The sequence below is a fragment of the Ambystoma mexicanum genome, chromosome 2q (genome assembly GCF_040938575.1).
Source record: "Ambystoma mexicanum isolate Mex_15411 chromosome 2q, UKY_AmexF1_1, whole genome shotgun sequence".
Lineage (NCBI taxonomy): Eukaryota > Metazoa > Chordata > Amphibia > Caudata > Ambystomatidae > Ambystoma > Ambystoma mexicanum.
The window spans coordinates 21,673,501-21,699,950 of NC_090924.1; positions in this window are offsets into that span (position 1 = coordinate 21,673,501).

The window sequence follows — 26,450 nt, forward strand, 5'->3', positions numbered from 1 at the left end:
GAACTTCTTGTTTTGTTTAGATTTTTCGTGTGATCACTAGAGAGACCTCAGGCCTACATTTCAGAAATACCACATCTTCAGTTTTAGTGTGCCACCATGGGCGATTCCCACTGAATTATTTACAACAGTGAGCTATATGTGGTCATTTTCACTACCTCATATACAGTAGTGAACTATGTCCCGGGCCTCCCTTTCTGCCGACTCATAGACCTCCCGCAGACTACAACACACACAGTTAGTTATAATTGCTGATACTGAATGACATTGTGCACACACTGAATGGCTGCAGCCAAATCTTATTTTTAGCTACCTTGAAAATGACAATTGCACTGTCTAAACATCTCCCCACATCATCAGACTGTATTGGTAAATATAAAACACACCACCCGTCTGCTTTCAGATATTTTTGTGTATTATAAAAGTTGCATTTAAACATGATCTCACTCTTTACAGAAATAAATGAAATAGCACAGTAACAGCATTATTTGTGATACATTGAAAAGAGATTGGCGGAGACAAGAATTCAATTTGCAACATTAAACACATGGGTAAAGCACAGGAATCTCCTTTCCTACACTGACTGAATATTCTCGTACACACTCAGCCCCCACACGTCAGCGAGATAATTACCAGGCTTATTCAGCATGTAACTTCTTTGGCTGTTCGCCTTCTGGAGGGGTTCACCCAGCAAGGACAAGCATCTGCTGTCACTCAAACAGGGAATTGTTGACTGGAAAAGCCAGTCTCTGTAACCAAGTTGAATCTGCTTTAGGAATCAGGCATCCCCACCTGTCAACCCCGTCCTTCTTCGAGCTGTGTCCAGAATCGTCTGCCCTCTCCCCCTTTTCAATATTCTACAGGAAAAGTTGATTACCGTATGCTTGTGCAATAAGATTCTATCATGTCATCTCCTCCCTCACTACACAATGGCTTATTTTTTTTACAGTTGCAATTGTAACAAACTGATTTCCTGCTTATTCGAAGTCTTTGCTTCCTGCAGTTACTGTGGACAGAGCACAGAAAGGCAAAAGAAAAACAAAACTTGAATATGTGTTTAAAACTGATTTTCAGAGTAGGCCTCATTTTGCAGTGAAGACACATTCTTTTATTAATGAGTTATAATTATTAGTCTTGTTAGTGAGATTAGTTTGTTAATTACCAAATGTGTCTCTTGCAACATAGGCATTTCAGGTGAGAAATAGTGTGCATTTTGAAGGTACAGATGTGTGCTTTTAACTGTGAAAAATGTATTTGCTTTTTATATGTAAAAATCGTTTTTGACTGAATAACCTGCCCTTACTTATATGTCCATGTTACACTGGCAACACATAGCTTGAAACAACTGCATCATAGCAATGCACCAAATCCATGCAGTGGCGCTGCAATTAAAAAAAAAACATGCTATACATTGATCCTGTCCAGTGGTGCTGTAATCTGTGCTCCCAAAACACGCTAAACAATCCTACAGGCCTTTGACCCTGCCGACATTCAAATGAGAGCACATCATCGTGGAAGGCTGTAGGCCGAGTAGCTGGTGTGTGGGTGTGAATGAACAAAGAATTTTTCAGGGGGATTCAGCTTTTGTAAAATGCAGTGTAAATCAGACCCCTTAGCTTCTACAACACAGGAGGCAAGGAAGCTAGGAAGAGAGAAAAGTGACTGAATTTACTATTAAAGAAAGCCCACATAACCCAGCACAAGCTTGTGTGACTATACAATCACATGCCTCAGGGTGTATATTGGTCGACTACTATGGTCTGAAGCATTAGTTAAAGACTGTCCAGAAGGTACAACAATATGACAATGCAAATAGTCCGAGTGGGTGACTCACCATAATTCACAGGCAGAGCAAGGGTGTCACTTTTCAGATGATTTCTGTTCTTCTATAAGTTCATAATCCATTCTGTCAACCATGTTTCTTGTTCGTCTTTCTTGTGTCCTGTCAGTCTGATCAGAGCTAGCAATGTCAATGCTTCCACACTGCAACCACGTCTGCCTCTGCAACTTTGCACTAATATAGGTTTCCCTGCATCGGAGATGCACAGTAAATGCTTCCCTACAGAACTTCTCATCAAAGCTCTTCTTGTTGTTCCATTACATACACATGAAAATATAAAAAGATCAATGAGCCCCATTGTGCAGTATTTCCATATCCTGAGGTTTGCATGGACAGGAGCCCATTTTTCTCACATCTCACTGATACCAGTATTATCAAAAAGGAAGACAGGCCACAACTGGAGGCAGAGGAGAGAGAAAGCTTTTGATGTGATACCATTCTGCCTGTAAAAAAATAAATCCAACCAAGAGAACAAACACACTCTCCACTGCCTGTCAGAGAAAGGAGAAGTTGGACACTAGATGTGAGTGAAAATATCAGGATGCCAACCTCCATGGTTATTTCTGCAGCCTTGAATCTTCAACACACCATATGCAATATAGGCATGTGCATGCCATGCATCCTCTTATCACTAACCTACAATGGACAAATCGAGGAATTTCATTACTTCCTTGGAGATGGCTTTTTTAACAGTCAAAACTAGTCATAGAGCCTCATTACGACTTTTGAGGTAGCCATGGCGCTATTAGCGCCATGGCTGCCTCCAAAATCGTGTCTGAGTTCCCTGAATGGGGAATTACTGGGCCATTCCAAGTATGGAGGGCCCGGTATTTCCTCCTTCAGGGAACCCGGGCCCGGTCCTTCCCCATTCCCATTTGAGCCCCCATACGGCTCAATGGGAATGGGTTGTTATCTCCCTGGTTCCCTCGCGGGACACGCTATGGACATCTGGATAAACCAGACCTCCACAGCGGGTCCCGCAAGGGAACCTCGTATTAGTGCGGAGTAGGTTTCACGCCGCCGGCACCATTACCGGCGCTGTTAAACCCATTCCGCACATTTAATAATGAGGCCCTTAGTTTCTGAAGTGGGGTGAGTTCTAATGAGATCTACCAAAGGGTCCAAAAGAACTTGAATTTCCCCTCTTGCAACAAACCGGATATTCATTATTAATATTTTTTTTAGTGTGTTACAGATAAATACACTTTTCACACCGTATTTTAAACATTATCAACAGATTAAACATATACAATGCAATCATATAGAAAGATATAAACATGTTATCCATTTGTCCATTCCCTATATACAATAAGTCTTACATATGTTATATTTACATTCAATAATTTTATAAAAAGTTCACGTTTCTTTTCCAAAACTATGATACAATTAATTTCAAACGCTCAGCATTTTTACGTATGGTATTTCCAGTCATACTTAGACACTTTCAGCATTACTACATACACTTATCCCACTCAATGGGCCTCATTACGAGGTGGGCGGTAAGGGATTACCGGCACCGGTAAGGGCACCGGTGCCGGTAATCCCCTACCGCCCTACTACGAGTTCCCTTTGCGGGTCATTCCTTAATGCCTGCTTTTTGCAGGTGTTAAGGACGGGACCCGCAAAGGGACTCTAGAGCTAATAACGGTACCGCAATTTGCGGTACCGTTATTAGCGCCTTCCCCATTCCCATTGAGCCCTATGGGGGCTCAAATGGGAATGGGGAATGGCCCTGGTGAATGGGGAATTACCGGTCCCGCCAACCTTGCAATGGACCAGTAATTGCTCCATTCACTAGGGCGGAGTCGGAACGAGTTTGGAGGCAGCCATGGCGCCTCGTAATGAGGCCCAATGTCTTTTCTATTATAAACCGTAGTAGGATTTAGCCGTTCCATCGTTGATGGCTATTTTAGGATTGTAAAAAAGTCATAGGGCTTTATTACGAGTATGGAGGCAGCCATGCCCTTATTAAGGGCATGGCTGCCTCCATACCAGGTCCCAGTACTGGGTTCCTTCAATGAGGAATAATCAGGTCATTCCGAATTTGGAGGACCCGGTAATTCCTCCTTGAAGGAACCCATCCCCATTCCCATTTGAGCCCCCATAGGGCTCAATGGGAATGGGGAGGGAGCTAATAATGGGCACGTTAATAACAGCCCGTTATTAGCTCCCTGTTCCCCTCGCGGGACACACTAAGGATGCCTGGTTTTACCAGGAGTCTTTACCAGGTCCCGCAAAGGGAACCTCGTAATTGCGCATCCCGTAATGAACGGTGCTGGTCCTGTACCGGCACCCTTTATTACGGGAGCACAAGCCTTGTAATGAGGCCCATAATCTTGATGTGCAAGACTTCTTTTTTAATTTTAAGTTTAGTGGCCAGGGGCGTAAGTCCCAATTTTAGTCTAATCACATCTAATGGTGTACTCCGAGATAGACCGAGTAATCTACGCCATCCTTCCCCCTCAAGTCTTTTTAGCCAAACATCATGTTTATCATAACAGCCTTCAGACGGTAAAGCATACTCATTTCTGCTTGCATGCTACCATAACTCCCTACAGGCTATAACCAGCAGTTTTCGTTCCATAGCCAACAACGACAGAGCCTTTATGCGTTTACGGGGCATTATGTCATGGTTACCACGTTTTATAGCTATTTCAAAACCTAAATAGGTGTATCTTTAAACCTAGTCAATTAGGCCCTCAGGTATTTCTATTATACAATGATATGATTTGGTATTTATAACATAAGTGTTTCTAGGTGCCACAAGAGAGGGAGGGGAGACAGCGGGAAGACACGACAAACAATCCTACTGGGCCTTGTGCCATTCGAATCATGCAAGTGCTCAACAAGAAGTGCAGGGGGAAGGGAAAGGGAGGAGTGCATGGGATAGGGAAGGGGGATGTGCAGTCAGGCAAACAAGACTTTGAGTAAGTGCAGCCAGGGAAGTGCATGGGAGCTGTAGGAGTTGCAGTTACAGCCCCTAAGTGCGAGCTAAGCCAGGAGGCAGTGCAAGAATGACTGGTCATGAAAGCCTGGTACCCAGTGAGGCTCTGAGCGTACCAAGCAACTAGTCAAGGCAGCATACAGGTAGGTTAGCAAAGAGCAGGAGAGAGAAGGCAGAGGAGCAGGGTTGTTGCTAGGTCTGGAAAAGATCTGGGGCTAATACTAATTTTGGAACTGTTGGTGCTGGGGGCTAGCTAGCCTTTTTGGTTGTAACCCCTCGGCTTCTATACAGGGCACAACCAAAAGACCCAGGGCTTTAGTCCTCTCAGTTCCCCCCTAGCAACACCTCTGCATAGGAGAAAAGGAAGGTCTTGAGCAGCTTCTGGAACTTCAGGTGGTCAGGCTCAAGTCTGAGAGGGGCACAGAGGCCATTCCAGAGGGAGGCACATGCAGAGGAGAGAGATCTGCCCTCTCCTCTCTGCTTGGAGAAGCGTCTGACCATCAGAGAGTTAGAGGTAGCTGTGTATAGGGCTCTAGCTGGAAGGTATTTAGGCAGTGAGAGGTGGATATAGTGTGGACCCCAGCCCCAGAAAGCCTTCTTGATGATGCAGAGGGTCTAGAACCTGATTATTGCAGCCACCAGGAGCCAATGGAGAGATTTCCGTGCTGGAGAGATGCAGTCTCTGGGCTTGAGGCCAAGGATAAGTCTTGCAGTCCGGTTCTGGATTAGTTGCAGGGGGTGAAGAGTAGGCAGATTGAGAAAGAAGCTGTTCCAATAGTCCGGCCAGGAGAGAACCAGAGCTCTTGCGACAGTGATCTTCTGGGGGAAGGTGAGAAAAGGTAGAATACACCTGAGGTGGTGCATCTGGAAGTGGGCTTTCTAGGCAAGGTCTGTGATGTTAGGCAAGAAGGAGAGAGTATAGTTTTGTTAGGCAGAATCCTGTGCAGTTCCCTTGGGGACCACTGCAAAAAGATTAAGACTGCAGGATTAAGCAGTAAACCCAATTGGTAGCAGTCTGTACCACCCAGATTTACTTGGTAGCTGTGGCTGTGAAGTCAGACCTCTCTCAAGAAGAGTAAGGCAGTATATAGAGTATACACAATAGGGCCAAAAACACAGTAGAGCAAACAAACACTGACCAGAGCTGTGTATAAAAAGTATATAGTTATTTATTTACAAACACACTTTAGGCAATATACTAGCACTCCAAATCAAAAGCAAGTTAAAAAACAGTCAGGTAAAGTATACACACCTCCCTTGATAACTATCAGACAAGTCAGGGTTAAAACACCACCACCAGGATCACACGGTTTAATATGCACTAAAAGTCTTTGCAGAATGTTCAAAAGAGGTTGGGGTGATTCAAGAAGGTACAGTTAGCAGGTCTGGGGCCAACCCAGTTGGAAAGCCAATGATTTAAGGGTCACCTAGGGCAAACCGAAGAAAGGGAGGCCAGGCAGGACACAGTACCTTAAATAGAGAGGAAGCTCCAGCGGTGGCAGTTGTTCCTGGCTAGTGGTTGCAGTTAGTTGTTTCGACCAGGGAAAGAGAGGATCTCGTCAAGGAGGAAACGTGGAGTCATTGCACTTCACAGGGATGAAACCAGCCGCAGAGTTCATCCGTAAAAGGTGCGTTCCTTTTATTCGCAGTCAAAGTGGTGAAGCTTGGCTATCCAGCCGCCGGGGTGCTTGGCACGGGTGATTCGACCAAGAGATGTCTTTGGAAGGCGAAAGGGTTTGTCCCACCAGCTCAGAGGAAGAAGACTTGTCCAGCAGAAGATCTTCTCTTGTCGTTGGGAAAGTGGTGGGTTCGTTGAAGCAGGGCTCCACCGGTGGTGTTGTCGTTGTAGATGGCTCAGCTTCTTCCCTCTTCGGATTCTTAGGTCCTGTAGCGACTTCTGAAGTTCCAGTCCCAAAGGCCCTGCTTTTATACAGATAAACACCCATTCAACAGCCTAGATGTCACTCAAACATGCTAAGTGGTGAGCCGGGCGGCTCACCACTGGGCCAATCAGAATAGAGTGCGACTTGAGTTGCTAAGGCAACGCAGTCCAGGGTGCCAATTCCCCTCCCCACACATCCTGTGGAACCCAGACAAAGTGGCACGATTTGGAGGGCTTCTGTGGAGAAGCCTGCCAAAGAGTGGAACAAAAGGCTCGACCTTGGTCAGAGTTACAGAGACGGACACAAACGCCATTTTAGAAAAGAGTTCTGGCAAAAAGACCACACCGTGAATTTAATATTAAATAAATAAACGGGGGGTATCTTTAACATTCCACCAAAAAGTGGTGTGTTTAAAATCAATGGGAAAATCCCATAGAGAATATTCCGGTGGAATATTTTGCGTGGTAACCACTGCCACCAGCCAGAAACTCTACAAGGGGGGACTGGACAGTGCCCCCCTTGAAAACAGACCCAGGGGCAATATAATTAACCCCTTCCAGTACTTCCACAATATGATGGTTTGTACTGGTTCTGTTCACAATTTAAGACTAGTAAAGTCAATGGTGACTTTATATGCCCTGGGAGACAGTAGTCAGTCCCAGGGTATGGAGTCTATGTTTGGGGGTCACTATGACACCCCTGTGTTACTGCACTGAGGGTTCTGTGTAACACATACACAAAAAAACAGATGATACCCTATGGAGTAAAAGACCCCATCGCCCAAAATCACACAAATAGTCAGAGACATACCTCAAATCATGCCAAAGAGTGGGAGTAAAAGAGTCTCACTCTTAGCAGGAGAAAAAAACAAACCCCAAAAATCCAGCAAAGCTGCTGGGGGACTCACTAGGTTTGGGAAATTAGCCTTATAAGAGAATTCTCCCTAACTAGTTGAAGATGACACCAAGTTTTATTACCTCACAGAAAGACGAGGGAAGAGGACCCAAGGAGGGCGGTCAGAGTGAGAGAGGGAAAGAGGGAGCATGGGTCCCAATGAGAAGGATCTCATTCTCACTGGCATTGAGGCATAGATAATTGGAGACACACCATTCCTGAATCACAGCTAGACAGTCAGGATTGAGTGAGGAAGAAGAGGAGGCTGAGGGAAGCCTTGAAGAGAGTTCAGTGTCATCTGCATAATATTGAAAGTTAGAAGAAAAGGTGGAAATCAAGTGGGCCAGATGGGCCAGATAGACATTGAAGAGCCAGGGTGAAAAGATAAAGCAATGGGGACACCACATGTGGAGAGAGAGGAGGCGGAGAGAAAGAACCCAAGTTGGACCTGGAGGGTCGGTCCAGATGAAAGTAGGTCAACGATCCAAGGGTCTGATCCGTTATGCCCAGGTTCTCACAGAGTCGAATGATCAGGGTGGCATGATTGACCTTAATGAAAGCAGAGGGAAGGTCAAGGAGGCTGAGGAAAGCAGGAGAGCTGGAGTCAAGATTAGAGAGCAGATCATCACAGGTGTTCAGGAGAGCAGTTTCTGAGCCTCTGGCTGCTCTGAAGCCAGAGTGATGGTCATGGAGGCAGCCACTAGATTCAGTGTGGAGTGACAGGTGGGAGATGGCATCCTTTTACAGGGGTTTCCCAAGAAAGGAGTGATAGAAATTGGGTGATAGTTTGTCAGACAGCTAGGATTGGCAGAAGACTTTTTCTGGAGGGTGTGCGCAAGGGAGTGCTTGAGGAGAGAAGGGAAAGATCCAGTGGTGAAAGTGTGATTGCAGAAATCAGCCAGGGCTGCAGTAAGGGTGTCAATGTGGTCCTAATTAGTTCTGGAAGAGCAGGGGAGCACCTGTTTTGACAACACTTTCATAGATCAGGCTTTTCTAGAAACATTGTCAGGTGTAATCAGAGAGACGGGGGAAGAGGAGAGGGAGAGGCGGCTAAAGGGGCCTGGGAGAGGTAGATGGAGAGAATGAAGAAGAGAAAAGCGAGGACAGGATGTCCTAAGTTTCATAGGTGAAATGAGATGTCAGAGTCTTACAGAGGGACTATAAGGGAACAGGAGAGGTGGCGACTGCAGCAGGATTGGACAACTCTGGCAGATTTTTAAGAGTTTGGTCGTGTTGTTAGACGACTCAGAGACACAGGCTTGAATATGTACCCTCTTCTTGGAGAAGACGGAGAGTCTGTATTGTCTTTGGAGCAGACTGCAGTACAGTTTGTCAGAGGATGCGCCTGAAGCCTTCCATTTCCTCTGAGTCACTCTGTACTTGCATTTTGGGACGGCGAGGTCAGTGTCATAACACGAGTTGCACTTGGAGGTTGGCTTCAGAAGGATCCTCATGACAGGGGCAAGGATGAACAAAGTGATTGAGATTGAGAGATGCATGCTAGAGAGGGCTGTGTCATAGTAGGAGTCAGCCTAAGGAGTAGTAGCAGCTGAGAAAGTTGAGGCAGAGGTGGCCCCTGACACTCACTTCATGGGCCGAATGACCACGAAGGAAGGTGACAGTGCTGGGCTTTGCCTGGGGGACAAGGAGTTTCAGGTGGGAGGAGAGCAGAACATGGTCAGTCCAAGATAGAAGAGTAGTGGGAGGGTTAGAGACCGGGATGTCTGAGGAGATGAGAACATCCAGGGTGTTTCTGACAGAGTGTGTCGGACCAGAGGGTACAATGAAAAGTGAGAGAGTCACAATGGTTGCGGAAGAGCCCAGAGGCAGGATTATGGGCATGCAGGTGGATGTTAGGTCCCTAAGGAAGAGAAAGTGAGGGTAAGAGGCATGGAGAGAAGAGGAGAGGTCAGCCCATTTTAAGAGGAAGAAGGTGACCTGTCCAGGTGGCCGGTACATGGTGGCCACAGTCAGAGAGAGGCCAGGAGACGTAGAGAGCCTGCAGACCAGGCATTCAATTGAGGAATAGGACTGTGACAGAAGCAGGGGCCAACTCAGGAAAGATCAGTGCCACTCTGCCTCTGAGCCTATGGGCCTCATTACGAGGTGGTCGGTAAGGGATTACCGGCACCGGTAAGGGCACCGGTGCCTGTAATCTCTTACCGTCCTACTACGAGTTCCCTTTGCGGGTCCTCCCTTAACGCCTGGTTTTACCAGGCATTAAGAACGGGACCCGCAAAGGGACTTTGGAGCTAATAACGGTACCGCAATTTGCGGTACCGTTATTAGCGCCTTCCCCATTCCCATTGAGCCATGGCTAAGGCTCCAATGGGAATGGGGAAGGGCCCTGGTGAATGGGGAATTACCGCCCCCGCCATCCTTGGAATGGGCGGTAATAGCTCCATTCACCAGGGCGGAGTCGGTAAGGATTTGGAAGCAGCCATGGCGCTAATAGCCTCGTAATGAAGCCCTATGACACACATCTGACATGTAGAGCCTGGTTTACAACATTTTTTTCAATGGAACATTCCCATATTAAAACATTTTTTTTACATCATGTTATTAGTGTTAGTGCATGAACTTTGTTTTACTCAAATTAATGTGTAGATCATTGTTTCTAGCATTTAAAGCCATATCACTTCTTTTCAGACCGTTAAGTGTTTGGCTAACTACAATGAAGTCATCAACATAAGGTTATCCCTGTGTTGTGTTTATTTTCAACTTTGGGTCAATAGCAATTTATATGATATGATATGATGTGATAGTTTATTTATATAGCACCTATACACAAGGGGCTTCATTATAACCTTGGCAAAATGGATTAACAGGTGCCGCTAATGGAGGCAGACCTGTTAAACCCATTCCGCCTCATTACGAGGTTCCCTCGCGGGACCCGGTAAGGATGCCTGGTAAAACGAGGCGTCCTTACCGGGTCTCACGAGGGGACCAGGGAGCTAACAACAGGCTGGTCGTAATCGGCCCGTTGTTAGCTCCCTGCACCCATTCCCATTGAGCCCTATGGGGGCTCAAATGGGAATGGGGAAGGCCCGGTTTCCCTGAAGGAGGAATTAGCGGGCCCTTCAAACTTGGAATGGCCCGGTAATTCCCCATTCAGGGACCCAGGACCCGGTTTTGGAGGCAGCCATGCCCTTATTAAGGGCATATCTACCACCAAAGTCGTAATGAGGCCCAATGTGTTTCAAAATGATTCACGGCAAAGGAGGGAACATGGGAAAATACAATGACATTCTTACAGGCCATGAACAACAATAATATGAAATTAACTATCGTGCCTGGCCTGACATTTCAGACAATGCAAGAGCTAAAACACAGATAGGAAGGAAATGAGAAACGAACAGGCGACTACCAAACTAGGACTGGCAACATTTCTGGTAGAGCCGGAGATTAACAAGAGGTGAAGGAGGGAGAGGAGAAAGGAGGGAGAGGAACAAAACCCGTGACTATCATACTAGCTTGACAACATTTAAGATAGTGCTGGAGGGGGGACAAGTAAAGAGAGGGGGGAGACAAACAATTGTTGCTATCATACTAGGTCCACAGATAATTCTGATTGAGTAAGTGCATAGAAAAAGTAAAGGAGGGCAGGGAGAGATAGGAAGAAGGGAGAAGTGCACCAACACGATCAGCTAGGTACAGATTGAATAGCATGGGAGCCAGGATACAGCCCTGTTTAAGCCAGCTCACAGTTGGTATCTTTTTGGTATAGCATCCCATGCTGTTCAATCTCACCTGTACACTGGAGTTAGTATGCAATTGTATTGTCAGTGTAGAGCTTCAAGGGTATGCAATTTGAAGTTTTGTCCACAGAAAGTTGCAGTTAACTGTGTCGAAATCTGGTGAGAAATGAATAAACAAATTAATAAACAAAGCATGCCATTGCAGACTGTCTTTATTTCCAGAGTTTGTAAACAATATATTTAACATTAATATATTATAGTCGATAGGCCAGTCAGAAACCCTATCTTTAGCTCATTAAATTTTTGTTCTTTTTTGTCCCAGTTTTATATCATCTCCCCTTTGTGTGCATTCTTGTTTTTAAAGGATAGTTCCGGGACTTTTTTTTTATTGTCCCTACGGTTCGGCCATGTGTTTTTAAGCATAAATCGGTAGATCGTAGAAAACTTTCCTATGGACCATACCCGACTTTTCGTCCATTAACGCACTCGAAATCAGCCGCCATTTTCTGATAATCCTCTCACTTGCCACATCGCCTTGGCTCACCTGCTTTTGCGGCACTAAATCAAATCCCCCGCCCCTGAAACAGACTTTATCAAAACATTCATATTCCCCGCCTCTATCCGTGACGTGACTGAGCTGCGTAGGCAAACGCGCCCAGGCGTCTTCTACGCGACTCCACACAGAACCCGGAAATCAACACAGATGAGCTCACACAACACAGCGCGCCACAATCGGGAATATGAAACTGTACTTTTAAAATAAACTTCAAGATTGTAAATTTGATAAAGTACATTTATTTGACATCAAATGTTTTGAGAATATTCAGCGATTTTCATTTTTATTTGCTCACGTTCCAAAAAGTTCGTTTTGAGGCACGCGATGTTCCTTTGCTGTACACAGGGTCTTAGATCATCTCACAATACAGCGCCACAATTCGGAATATGAAACTGTGGTTTAAAAGCAAACGGCAAGATTGTACATTTGGCAAAGTACATTTATTCGACATCAAATGTTTAGAGAATATTCTGGGATTTGCATTTTTCTTTGCTCTCGATCCAAAATAGTTCGTCTTGAGGCAAGCGATGTTCGTGTGCAGTACACAGGGTGTTGGTTTACGATAAAATAAGCTCTTCGGTCGCACTGATAATCGCATGGCTGTTCCAACAACGAGGCACTAGGCCACCACAACGGTCTGTATGTTGCATCTAGCCGTTAGTACCGCCTAAGGGCATACTTGTACTTGGCGATCGTCCCATAAAATGGTCAGGGTGGTAACGTTGTTCACGCGGAGAAGCAACTGGCGGTTAAAAAAACCGTCCGCCGGTGTCTGGTACTCGTGACACATGCAGTAATGCATGATGTACCTGTTTGAAAAACATAAAAAATGAAATTAGTCTCACCATCAGATCTTTATTAAAATTATTCATTTTATATATTAGGTCGGAAAATTATTTCATAGCTAGGACAGTGCAACTGGGTATTATACATCAAGGGGTGGCTGTAGGATACTGAGACAGTCCCCCAGTGCAGGGGTTGACAGGGAGGCAGTGCAGGTGGAGAGTGGAAGGGCCCAGGACCGAGGTCGCAGACAGTGGACCAGTTGTAGCAGGGGAGAGGGAGAGAGAAAGCAGAAGCAAAGAGGAAGGTTTTGAGGTGCTTCCGTAAAAGGAGATGGTTCTCCTCAAGATAGTGGCGGTACAAAACAATATGCCACATAGAACGAACAAGTACAACTTAACCCGTCTTTAAAGCTACTGTATAGTAATTACATTGTGGTATAAACTCATCTAAAGAGTTACTTACATTATATTAGCATTTTCCATTGTGTCTGTGCGTAGGGCAGCCCCGAAATACCACTCCTTCCATGCCGACGTTATTTCTTCTAATGAACGAACATGAAATGGCTTCATTATCGTTTCTTACGTTATTGCCCCACACCCCCAAAAAGAAGTCTTTCGGGATGGTCCCGGCCTGTCAAGGTCAAATAACAATACAACCTTATACTGAGTCGTGGGCCATTCCGGCACCCGAGCAAAAAATCAAAGCAGCTGACCTTCACTTTGAACGAGCGCACATTCCTATTTAGCAACATTCAGTGTAAGGCCATCTCACAGGACTTGAAATTTACACTCCATTTTTGCATTTTGTCTGCGTGCTTTGCAGCCCCAGAGAACCATAAATACGGAGACATTCTATATTTTTTGAAAAATGATTTATAATACTGTTTGGTTTAATTTAATGCGCAGATGAACAAGGTTGGATAGACACATTGCATGTACACTGAGCAATCACTTTAATTTACACATTACATAGATACACATATTCAATGGGCCTGCGACATGAGGAGACTCGAGAGAACAGACAATCAAATTACAATCATTTAAACCGTGATGTGTATTTCTCAATGAGCTCTTCTTTAGGTGGACATGGAACAGAGGCAATGTTGGGTGGCAATGCAGTTGTCCCCTGCACAGGTTCGTTCACAACTCCATTTATGTGCCTATCTAGGACGTCAACAATAAGTCTCTCAATAAACTCATATTGCATACCCTCAAACACTGGTTTGATCACCCATTGTTTACTTCTTTTAGTGAAGGCCTTATTGTAGCGAAGCGTCCCTAAAGTTCCGGTCATCCTACTTTGTTGACGTCCAACATTATGGTTATGTGCCAAGACCGCTAGAAGAGTCCGATTTATCATGCCCTCCATGCCAAAATGCAATCGTTTTGGCCTGTACTTTAGGCACATATTGTGGAACACCTCCAAATCTCCTGTGTGGCAGAATTCCGTGAGTCCCCTCAAATCTCTTGTTATAGTTTTATCAAATACAATCTTTTCAATGGCTTTGTGAGTGGGTGATGAAGGAATCAACCACTTCTTCTTCCGTGCCTCCTCTGTGGACAAATGGCCATGTTCACAATTGTGGAAATGTTGGTTTGTGTTCCAACGGTGAACGTTTGTGCAGTGTGGCATTACTGACCGCCATTTTTCCAGTAGAATTTCCAACGACCCTCCACATGTTTTTGAGCTCCACCAAAGATGGTTGCTGATTGACTTGGACCACTGTGAAATACCTTGCGTTTCTTTTTTTTTACCTGCAGCAGACATTTTTTTATTGATTGTTTTTGCAAGATGCCAAACGTCAAATTGGTGATTTATATTTTTGTACTCTTCTCTCATTGTCTTGGCAATTGAAACGTGTCTGTCCGTGGCTATCAGGTCGATCACCATTCCCCGCGATTGTAGTTCTTGCAATGATGCTACAAAGCCAACTTTCTCCATGGCCACTGAGGATGTACTTTGTGACACCTGCACGACCACCGAACTCACAATTTTCTTACTTTCCATGTCCTGAAAGTGGTAGGTGCAGTACTTGGCTGAAAATCCTGGGCTGTCGCACTGTCCATCACTGGCTAGCCTGAACCGTTTGCCCGCAAATGTACTATCAATAGACATTTTTTCCATTCTCCAAGCTTCGCTAATGGCTGGAAATAGATAATCGGTTTGGTATTTGTAGAACTGAGTTTTCGCAATGAAATGGATTCCCACAAACTGAAAGAAAGACTCTAACTTTTTAAAACTTGAACCACTAAAAAGTGCAGCCGCTGCACAAAGTAGATTGCCTGCTGGCAGTTCCCCAGCATGGGTTGTGCAGACCATGAGAAAGGATGATATTTTGTACAGGTGGCATGTATTTTAAGGTTAGTGCCTCGAATTGCACGAGTCACATTAATCAATGGCTCCCCACATACTTCCCCACCAACCGAATGCCCACATTTCATCCGAATAATAATATCAATCAAACAACTATCGAATACAATGAATTTGGCTTCTTTCCTTATACTGTCACTCTGCATCCCAGCTGGTTCTGCCTGTAACGTTGAGGACATGTCACTCACATGAAAGGTAGAATCTCTGATATTGTCTTCCGCTATGTTCAGTGATATTGATGGTGTTTCATTGTCGTCCACTTCATTCTCTTCCATTGCAACATCTGTTCCTTCTCCGGCGATGGGTGAATAAAACAATTTCTTCAACTTTCTCGCGGTCTTAGTTTTTGCGGGTGTGGATTCTGTGAATTGATCTCCGACTGCATTCGAACTACCAGGAGGACATTCACTATCAAGACAAGACAAGACAAGGCACAGGAAGACTATTCAATGGAGACACACTAGATTCATTTAAAAAATGAAAACAACCATTGTTAAAATATATGTTGGGTTTTATTTTAGATCTTAATTTCAATTGAACATAAATAATAAACATTACACATTGTAAAGTTCCGGTTGCAGCACATCCAGGGAAAATCTGCGGTATTGTCCACTGTCGCTTGGGAAATGTTGTCTAATGGCAAGTACCGCACAGGCAGGTATTACTCTCCGAACGCGGTGTCCGAGCCTCCCGTGAAGCCACCAAGTGAAGCAACGATAGGCCACCAGCCTGTACCACCTGTGAAAATGAAAGATGCAAACTGTATTAAAATGACAAAACTTTCTTATCACTGTCGATTCAGGTAAAAAATGTCATTCTGCTTTGAAAAAAATTCTATCTAGAAAATGCACAATATGGAACCAATTTACATGCGTTCGAATGATATGTAGATGTAATTTTATATGTGGGAGACGACCATGAAATAGTAGTGGCATCACTGACATCACAACTAGAGTATACTTACTCGTTACTCGGATTACGCGGACGAACAGTGCCGCGAAGTTCGTGCATAAGCACCATCATCATCCTCAACACGGTCCGTGAGAGGCAGGCTTCCCTGAACTCTGGCAGCTCGGTGATGCATTGCGGACTTGGCTCGCCTTCCGAAATGTAGGCCAATCACCCGGAATTTTCACGGCAGCAGCAGTTCTCCTCCTCAGTTGGCATTAGCTCGCACCGATTGCACGTGCACCAGGTGGAGACGCCGTCCATGCGACATGGTCCAGGCTCTTCATCCGTTGACTGGTCCTCCCAATTGCCGTCCGAATCCCCATCGTTTTCGCGTGCTTGCCTTTCCAGTAGTTCTTCCTCGGTGTACTCGGGCTCGTACATATACGGCATTATTGTAGACATTGTGTGGTAAAGAAAGTAAAATAATTTACAGAGATGGTACAGGTTTTCACAAGGCCTAGAAGCGGCGAAGGTAGCTGACCAGAGCACAGAAACGAGTCACAGAATACTCAAAGTAACACAGAGAGAATAATGGAATCGAAAATCTGCTGCTGTGTGTTGTGAAACGGTGTGTTTATACTTATTGAGGAAAGAGGCGTCCTGCCATTTCCATGGCGACACGTCATTAGCTGAGGCGCAGCGATTGTTGACACGAAACGTGCTTTGGCGTTGGGAAATGGGCGGTACGCGTCTGCTGATGTCAGGCTCAGGGGCTGGGGATTTGATTTAGTGCCGCAAAAGCAGGTGAGCCAGGGCGATGCGGCAAGTGAGAGGATTATCAGAAAATGGCGGCTGATTTCGAGTGCGTTAATGGACGAAAAGTCGGGTATGGTCCATAGGAAAGTTTTCTACGATCTACCGATTTATGCTTAAAAACACATGGCCGAACCATAGGGACAATTAAAAAAAAGCCCGGAACTATCCTTTAAGCTCGTATCAGCCCATTTGATCCCACTTACCCTCCATTTTTCAATGGAATTTTGATCCACGTCGTATCCCATTTTTAAAAAGGTGTAACCATGTGCCTTTATCATGCAGACTACTTCACTGGGTTTGCAATGTACCCTTGTAGTGGGTGTATGCACATGATCCAATTGTCCTCACCGGCCAAAAATCTTAATGATGGTATGAGATCCAATAGTTGTAGTACACAGAAATAACTAATGGATTATTATAGCTAATAATAAACACCTTGTTTAAAGTGACTCAAGTAGCATTAGGGGGGATATCTTTAAGTCGCCTATAATTGTTATTTTCCCATGTGTTGTTGGGCTGGCTCTTTGAGTTCTGTTATTTTCCCATGTGTTGTTGGGCTGGCTCTTTGAGTTTTAGTAAATCATCAGTTTAATATCTATTGGGGAACATGGTGTAACAGAAGTTAACTCTATTTTCTCACAATCAGATTGATTATGTAATAGGAGGCTAGAGTCTTCCTTTTATTTGTTGTTACAGTGGAATGAATGCCCCAACTGTTTAGCATAACTTGGGTCTTATGTCCCCTCTTAAATGTTCACTTGGCTCTTTTCCTTACTGATTGTGTTCTTCCCTTAATTATAGGGCATCATTACGACTTTGGTGGTAGCCATGCCGCCATTGGCCAAAATCGGGTCCGGGTTCACAGAATGGGGAATTACCAGGCCATTCCGAGTTCGGAGGGCCCGGTAATTCCTCTCTCCAGGAACCCGGGCCCGGACCTTCCCCATTCCCATCTGAGCCCCCATAGGGCTCAATGGGAATGGGAGAGGGTGCAAAGAACAGGCCGATTACGAGCGGCCCGTTATTTGCTCCCTCTTCCCTTCACGGGGAAGAGGGTTTGACCAGGCGTTACTTACCGGGGCCCACGAGGGGAGCTTGTAATGAGGCCGAACTGGTTTAACGCACCCGCCTCCTTTAGTGGAGCCCGTTAAACCGTTCCGTCTCACTCGGAATGAGGCCCATGGTGTTTCAGGAAATATGCTTAGCAAAATTAAAGAAAACATGACGTATAGATGAGTGGGTGGAGTGCTAGCTTCAGTGCTCTAAAAGTGCAAAGAAAATACTAACCTTAGCATTTACTGTGTAATAGAAAACATTCAGCTGGTGGAATGTGCAAATAAATCAACTACAGGATATTTCAATGAACTGCTAGAACCAGAAGGCAAAAATGGGCTGGCCCAAAATGAACACTTGAATTTGGATTCCCCAGTTGTATGGTCCAAGCCCAGCCATGCTACATGGAAGGATCATCCATGAATGCACAAAGAAACAATCTCTTCAATGGGCCCCATTACGAATGTGGCGGTAAGGCAACAACAGCACTGGTAGTGCTACCAGCGCCGTTTGCTACTGTACCACCACATTACCAGTTCTGCTCGCAGCTGCCGCTCTGCACACCTGGTGAGACAAGGCGTGCAGTGCGGCACCCACTAGCAGAACTCGTGATTGCACCGGCCCAGTTATAAAGGGTGCAAGTGCAACCATGCTCCCCACCCCCATTCTGCCCAAAAGGATCGGGAGCCCGCCCACACCGGCACCCGCGAATGGGCCATTACCGGCCCATTCATCTCGTAATGGGCCGGTAATGGCCCATTCGCCGGTTCGGGTGCCGGTAGCGAGGTTGCCAGTTGCCATGCACTTAATAAGGGCACGGCTACTGCCAAACTCGTAATGAGGCCCAATGTGTTCTTTCATTTAGGCACTAGTTAAGAAAAAGGGAAATAACACACATAATGGGGATTCATATTTATGAGTGTGGTTTTAATGTACAAAGAATGTTTTTGTATCACAACTTTAAGTATTAAAAATGGGAACTATTCGGCTCCGTTTTCGTCTTTGGCTGAATGCCCAACTATTTGGTATTCGGCCAAATATTAAATCTACTGTTTGGTATTTGGTACAGCCCCCTTCTCGTCCACGTTACACCTGACTCTGTCGTATTGAAGGACACGTGAATGCAGAGAATTAGCACTTGAGAACACTTCTTAATTAATAGAATTAATTTCCTTCAGCATGCATTTTGTTGCATAAACATCCATTCTGTGCTATGGTCTTTACCAGCAGAATTAACTGCATGAGTCTCTTAGGCAATAATGGGTCACGATTTCACTATGATCTACTTTAAAGTGGCAGCTAAAGTGCTTTCAGGTTTGGATTGAATTTTTCACTGCTTGATTGGGACCCAAAACACATCTGGGTTTGTATTTACTATATATATGGAACACAGAATGTTGGGATATTATCCACTGTGTTCCTTTTTTCAGATTTCTCCCCCCCCCTGCATTCCCTGTACTTTTACCTTCCAAAACATTACCCAGAGCAAAGTGGAAAATTTGAGGGGTTGGGGTCTTTCCAGAGATAACACCTGGTTTTGGGAGAACCAGCAGGACACCCAGCCAGTCAGGCATCATTCGTACGGTCAACAATCTATTCAGGTGACTAATTTGTAAATCAATCCCCAAGCGCTGACTGATGTTCCCTTTATGGGCTGTCTGACCTCCTTCTTTCAACGGATGCGTCTGCCCTCTGGGTATGATTCGTCATTCGCTCCAATCTCCACTTTGCTTCCCTTCTGAATCTTCCTTTCCCTCTGTCCTATGTGTATGTAATTATATGTCCCCCTAACCCCACGCCTAGCTTGTCAGAGGTTTGGTTTTCCAGCCACCTGACTAGAAAAGGTGGGAGGGAATTTGCTACTCCAATACGCAAGATGGATACAACTTACATTTTTTAATTCTGCAAGTTGGATGAACATTTAGATATGTTAATATTGTGTGATGAAATGTAACAATTGTAAATGATTTAACCATTTACAGGCAAATTGAAATGTGGTGACCTCCATTTTATTTTAAATACTCTGATATACACTACTTCTGGCTACAACCTGTCAAAATTTGGAGTGAATCAGAGCTTACACATTTTAATGTTAGGTTTCTCTCATGTTAATGCTTTTGGATTTTTCATTGTGCGATTGCAACTGTTGTAAACTGCAGGGCAAAGGCAATACATGTCCTAGATACTCATTCTTCATATATATGTCAATGTGCATACAGTGTCTGCGTTTATGTCTGTGGACAATACATCTATGGATTTCACCTTGAGAATATTCTGAGCAGATGTCTGTGTGACAGATGTTGGTGTACATTGGGTATTCATAGACCTTTCCCCTGACCTCTGGCTGGTTTTATTGGATGCCAGGACTTTGACAAGACCTTTGAAGATGAAATGCTGAATGCATTAATGGCATCATGTGGATTCCAATTCAACCAAAAGGTTTTATTTCTCCACTTTGACAATGTAACTTCTGTTCAACATGAATAGCACAGTAGAAACAAAACCATCAACATATTCATTCAATGTTCTCAAGTTTTAGCACCATCGAGTTTGAAGTGAATTACTAACATGGCAGAATAAAGTAAGATCGTACATATTAATTCTGCCTTCTATATATCATACCACATTAGTTCTTACACATTTTTAAAAATACGTTTTGTGCTTTAATAAAAGCCAGTTACTTCAAATATTCCAGTTGTTATATATCAGACAATTGTCTTTCAATTCCTGTGCTTTATATTTTGGTTTCAAGAATCATATGTGTCTGAAATGCTTTACCGAGTTTAGTCTGTGCACTCCACACATACCGAAGATGGGTTTTGAACAGTACAATACCAATACACTTTTTGTTGGGTGTGCAATGGCTCAAAGAAAATAGGTATCTGTATATTAGTATTGTGAAATCTGGCTTTGAAAATAAAGGCAGTCCAAAAATTATTTTCCAACATGGGGGCGCTATGCAGTTTGACAGGTGCTCCTTGTAGTCGTAATAACAAGCAAGAGTCCGAGGTGTCCAATAATTATTCATATCATTCCTCTTCTATGGCAAGAAGGGCTTTCTTATTATGGGCCTCATTCTTATTAGTTACAAAATCTTCCACAATAGCAAATATGGCCATGTCTTAATTGAAAACAACGGTTTCATTCTAAACTAACAGCACATGTTTTAGTTAGTGGTTATGCAGAGGAAATATGAAGAAAACCAGAATTAATCTAGTTTCCTCTGCATAATGATATCCCTCTACTTTGTAGCATGGTGTAAGTCCACGCAATTGTCAGAACATTCTCCATGCATTTTTATTCCTATCTAATTTGAAGATTTGAATAGATTTTGCCTGATTCTTGTGTACCTGCAAAAACCAAGCACACTCCGTGTAAATCATTGGAGAATGTACCACTGACAGCTATGGTTGATCACTTACACTGGGTGCAGAGCAGTGATACTGACGTGTGTTGAGGAAGGTGCTGAAACAAAACGTTTTTCATCACTAACATGCAGTGGACTCATGATCTGTCCATGCCCCGTGTTTTCAAGGAACACATTTGAGAGACTTTCTAATGCAGTGTATTGGTATTTCCATGCATGTATCACATCAGTAATCTGTTAACATTGACAGAGCCTACATCAGAAGGGCAAGTATTCAAAACTGTTCCGTGACAGTGTTCGCAACAGTCAAATCCATCTCGGACTGATTGATAGCCATGGAGGAATGAACAACAATAACTATTAAACATTCCATTCTGGTTTCTTTTAAACTTAGCTAATTAATTGACTCATTTAATAAAAGTGTACTTATAATAGTTTAGGTGCTTAATGCAAGGGAGAAACATAGAATTGTTAACATTGGAGAGTACTTTAATACATGTAATAGATGGGTGAGGAATACAGGCCGTGCAAAGTAAATAGTAAGAAGGCATGTGATGTGGTATATCTCAGTCTGTATCTACCTTGTGACTTTTTTACTGTTAACTGCACTCTAGACCACAAAGCACCATCAAATATTACCCCATAACATCTTTACGTGAAATTTGACAATAGAGCATGTGTACACAGGATTTTGTTGCTGCATAAGAACTATGCTTCATTGAATGCTCTTGTCCCACAGATAAGGTCAATTTTGCAATAACAAATTGTGTTTGAAATGAAAAAGTCCAAATGTCATCACTTCCACATGCACTAACATGGGGCTTATTTAAGTAGAACATATTTTCAGGTAATATATGAATGTCATTAAACACTGACAATATTCAAGGAGACATATCCTTACATGAATACTCACTGCAATGGTTATTTGAGCATTTAAGATACTTGGAAAAATTATTGTAAGGTATTTAAAAACAATTGTGTAAATCATAGGTATTACACGGCCCACGGTAGTGGCCGTGTAGTTGTGGTTAAATTGCCAATCCCATAGGGAGATCACTTTTTGGGGGGCTTATAACTTTGCTCTCCCTGGATGAATCCTCACCAAACTTTGCAAAAAAAGTATATGGCCCACTCTGCAAAGTTTGGTGAGGTTTGGTCCAGGGGGGCAAAGTTATAAGGGGTCCCAAATTTTCTTTTTTTCCCATAGACAGAATGGGGAAAAAACGTTGCTCGTGTCTACAGCCCAAACCGCTGGACGGTTTTTCACCAAATTTACGGCAGGAGCAGCGGCCTGGTCCCGAAAGCATTCTTTTGTAAATTTGGTGAAAATCCATCCAGTAGTTTTTTTTATAAAATGACCAAAAAGTAGGTCACAAAAAATGAGTGATATATATGTCCTCTCTGCGGACACACTCCCTGTTCGCTCCATGCACAGGCAGTGATTGGCTAATTGGCTTGCGTCATGTCTGCCGACATGCAACATGTTCGCTGATTGGCTAAAATGAAGCGTGAGGTGAATCGTATTGTTTTGATGAGCCCGCCATATTGGATCCGTGGACATCTGCAGACAGCACAGCAGCGAAAAGAGGCAACATGCAATTCTGGGGAGTGTGTTGGTGTGCAGGAGTGCTTGGGTAGGGTGGGGAAGTAAGAGATGGGTCAAATGCTGTATTTGTTTAGGTGGCAGGTGCCCCTGATGTGTTTGTCATGTCCCCGGTCACCGCGGCTGTCCGCAGACATAAAAAATGCAGTAGCCCATATACCAGAGTTAAAAAGTTTGATTCTATGGGTGTGATCTATGGGTGTGATATGCTGCGGTGGTTGTGGCCAGGGCCTAGAGTCTTGGGTGCATGGCCGAAGGCCGTAGGCCATGCACCCAAGACTCTAGGCCCTGGCCACAGTCAGCCATGCACCCAAGACTCTTGGCCCTGGCCACAACCACCACAGCATATCACACCCATAGATCACACCCATAGAATCAAACATCGATCAAATATCTGCAAATCTACAGTTTGTGTACTGTTTGATTTGTATAGTTTGTATGTGAAGTTTTGGCTATGTCATGTAATTAAGATTGTAGAGTTTGGTAACAAGCAATGCAGTATAACATATCCATGGAAGTAAACATTTTGGATTGTGGTGTATGGTTAGATGTTTGCTTCAATGGTTGTGTTATGGAGCAGTATTTGTGAGTTGAATTATAATATACTTACTGTTTGATATTTTGTGATTGGATATCATTTTTCCATGACTTGTGTAACTGGAGAAGATATTCTTTTTCAATTTCTGTGATAAAAGAAAAGATCATGTTAGTGTAGGTAGTTTATAAAGAGTTATTGCATTGCATATTGCATAATAGACATTTCTGCATTATTTCGACCCTCATATTTAGAAGTTTACAAACCAGTGTACCATGCAATTTGCTCAGTTTCTGTGTTTGTTTCTTAAATCATTGGGTCTGTGGGAAAAAAAATCGATGTTGGATTTAAAAAAAAAACATTTTTGTTATGGTACAGTACATTTCTTTCTTTGTTTTCAGTGTTTATTTGTTGTTTCTGGATAATGTTCTATCTGTTGGCTTGTTGAAGATTGTTAGATAACTGTTGGCAAATTCTAACAGGTTATAGTTTTCTATTTATATTTTCAAGTTGCTCATCTATATGTTGGGTTGTTGCAGATTTTTGGGGCAGTTAGATACCTGTTGGCGTATTCTAACTGTTTATTTCTTCTTATATTTTAGTGGTATTGATTTATCTGTTTGGTTGTTGCAACATCTTGGGGTAGTTAGATACCTGCTGGTGTATTATTAATGTTTCTTTCTTCTTATAATTTAGTGGTATTGATTTATCTGTTTGGTTGTTGCAGAATCTTGGGGCAGTTAGATACCTGTTGGCCTATTCTAACTGTTTATAGTTTTCTAATTGAAGTTGTATTAATGTTTATGCACAGATTAGTTATTGCATTTTGGTTTTAAGAATATTAAATAAGCGTTTATAGGATTTGCTGATAATCTCTGCTTTAGAGTAATGGTATTATCATTACATTCAGACCATCCACAATTCTTTTTTGTATATGCAATGTAGTGACCTGCATTGGTTGGGGCTCCTGCGTGGTAGATTATACCTTATTGTTGTGAAGGTTTTCTTACCAAGTCATACTTTACCATATATGAATCCAGTCAGGTTGCAGTTGTTTTTGGTACTATCTGCATTGTAACGTAAAAGAATTAGTACTAAGTATTTACTATGTGTTTGTATTTGTAAGGTGGAGCGATTATCTGAATTGCAGGTAGTACATAATCTGCTATGGTTTGCATTTTGTACAAGTTGCTGAAATGGAATGGATTCACAGTTAGGTATGGATACATACACAAAGTGTTCATTAGGGATTTGTTACTGTGCCACATTGTTGCAGAAAGTGCATGTATGTTTCCACATGTATGAAATCTGGAAGATTTCATTTATAGGTATGTTTCTTGTTTTCCAGTACTTGTAGTAAGTACATTAGAAATCCTTGTGGATCTTCTTGTGAGTTTATAGTGAATTTCACCATTCCACACAATTCTTGTCTTATTCCATGAACGTTGTATGGGCCTCATTATAAGTCAGGCGGTAAGGGGTTAACGGTGCCGGTAAAGGTGTTGTTGCTGTCAACCCCGTACCACCTGATTACCAGACGTGCAGAGCGGGTCTCGCGAGGGGAAGAGGGAGCGAACAACGAGCCGCTCGTAATCGGCCCGTTGTTTGCTCCCACTCCCATTCCCATTCAGCCCTATGGGGGCTGAAATGGGAATGGGGAAGGGCCGGGTTCCTGAAGGGAGGAATTACCGCGCCCTGCAAACTTGGAATGGCCCGGTAATTCCCCCTTCTGGGAACCCAGACCCGGACACGATTTTGGCAGCAGCCATGCCGCCAATAGCGGCATGGCTAACGCCAAAGTCGTAATGACGGTCTATGTGTTTTCAGGAGTGTTGCTTGCATTTCTATGAAGGACTAACATTTGCAAACACAATTGGTCTGCATTGTGTAGGTAAATGTTGTCAACAATTGGTGGCAATTAGAATAGAATATTTATTGCTACATTTAGGTAGCAATTTACACCAGTTATATTTGAAAATTTGAATGGACCAGATAGTTCTGTGTCCAAGTCATTTCCTCGGAGTGTGTGTTGCTTCTTTGAAGAAGTACCTGAGTTACTTGGAGCAGTAGATTCTTCTTTGGTTGTAGTAATTGATGAAGTATTAGCTTCGTTTACTCTCTTTGGAGGATTTGCAGTAAGATCCTGTTGCATTTCTGTTTGAAGTAGTTTTCTTTTACAACATTTTGCTTTTTGTGGAACAGGAACGGTTTTTAGATGGCGGTGTACAGTGAACCTAGTCTATTGTATTTTAAAATGCAAGAAATATCAGCGTTTACTTTACTTGCATCAAAGTTGATTAGAAATAGACCGTCAAGTGTAAGTAAACGTGATAGTGCTACTTAGCTCATGCCTTCTTTAAAGACTGTGTTCCCAATATCTATCAATGCTTCATCTAGGGTAAGACCTTGTGATTTGTGAATGGTGACTGTGTATGCTAGAGTTAGAGAAAATTGCTCTCTGCATACATACTTGTCTTTGAAAAGAAGGAATCGGTCTGTGGAGCATCCTACCCTTTTTACTTCTGATAGTTTGTCAAAGAGAATATTGACAAACTGAATGTTGTTGTCACGTAGGTATGTTTGAAAGCCAACAACTGTACCAAGTGCTCCATTAACTAGTCCTTGCTCCATGTCAAAGTTACATTTAAGCATTACTCTAAAATTTAAAATTAAAGATAATTATAATATTTTCTCCTAACAAGCTGTGTTGGATATTTAGAGCCTCATTACGAGTTGGGCTCAAAGGAATACTGGGCACTGTTAAGGACACCGGTGCCGGTAATCCCTTTGCGCCCTATTCCGAGTTCCCTTAGCGGGTCCATTCCTTAACACCTGGTTTTACCAGGCATTAAGGACGGGACCCGTTAAGGGAATTCAGAGCCAATAACAGTACCGCAATTTGCGGTCCCGTTATTAGTGCCTTCCCCCTTCCCTTTGAGCCCTATGGGGTCTCAAATGGGAATAGGGAATGGCTTTTTCAATATGGACTTACCGGTCCCGCAAAGAACAGAATAGACTGGTAAGTCCCCATTGAACCAGGGCGGACTCTGTACCAGTATGGGAGGTAGTCATGGCGCAAATAGCGCCATGATTACCTCCATACTTGGAATGATGCCCTTAGTCTTGTTGTGGCTCGTTGACACATGGGTAGTATCATACCATGTACGTCCAGTTTGTCTGTGGAGCAAATTTCAATTATTGGTTGCATTTCTTTTTT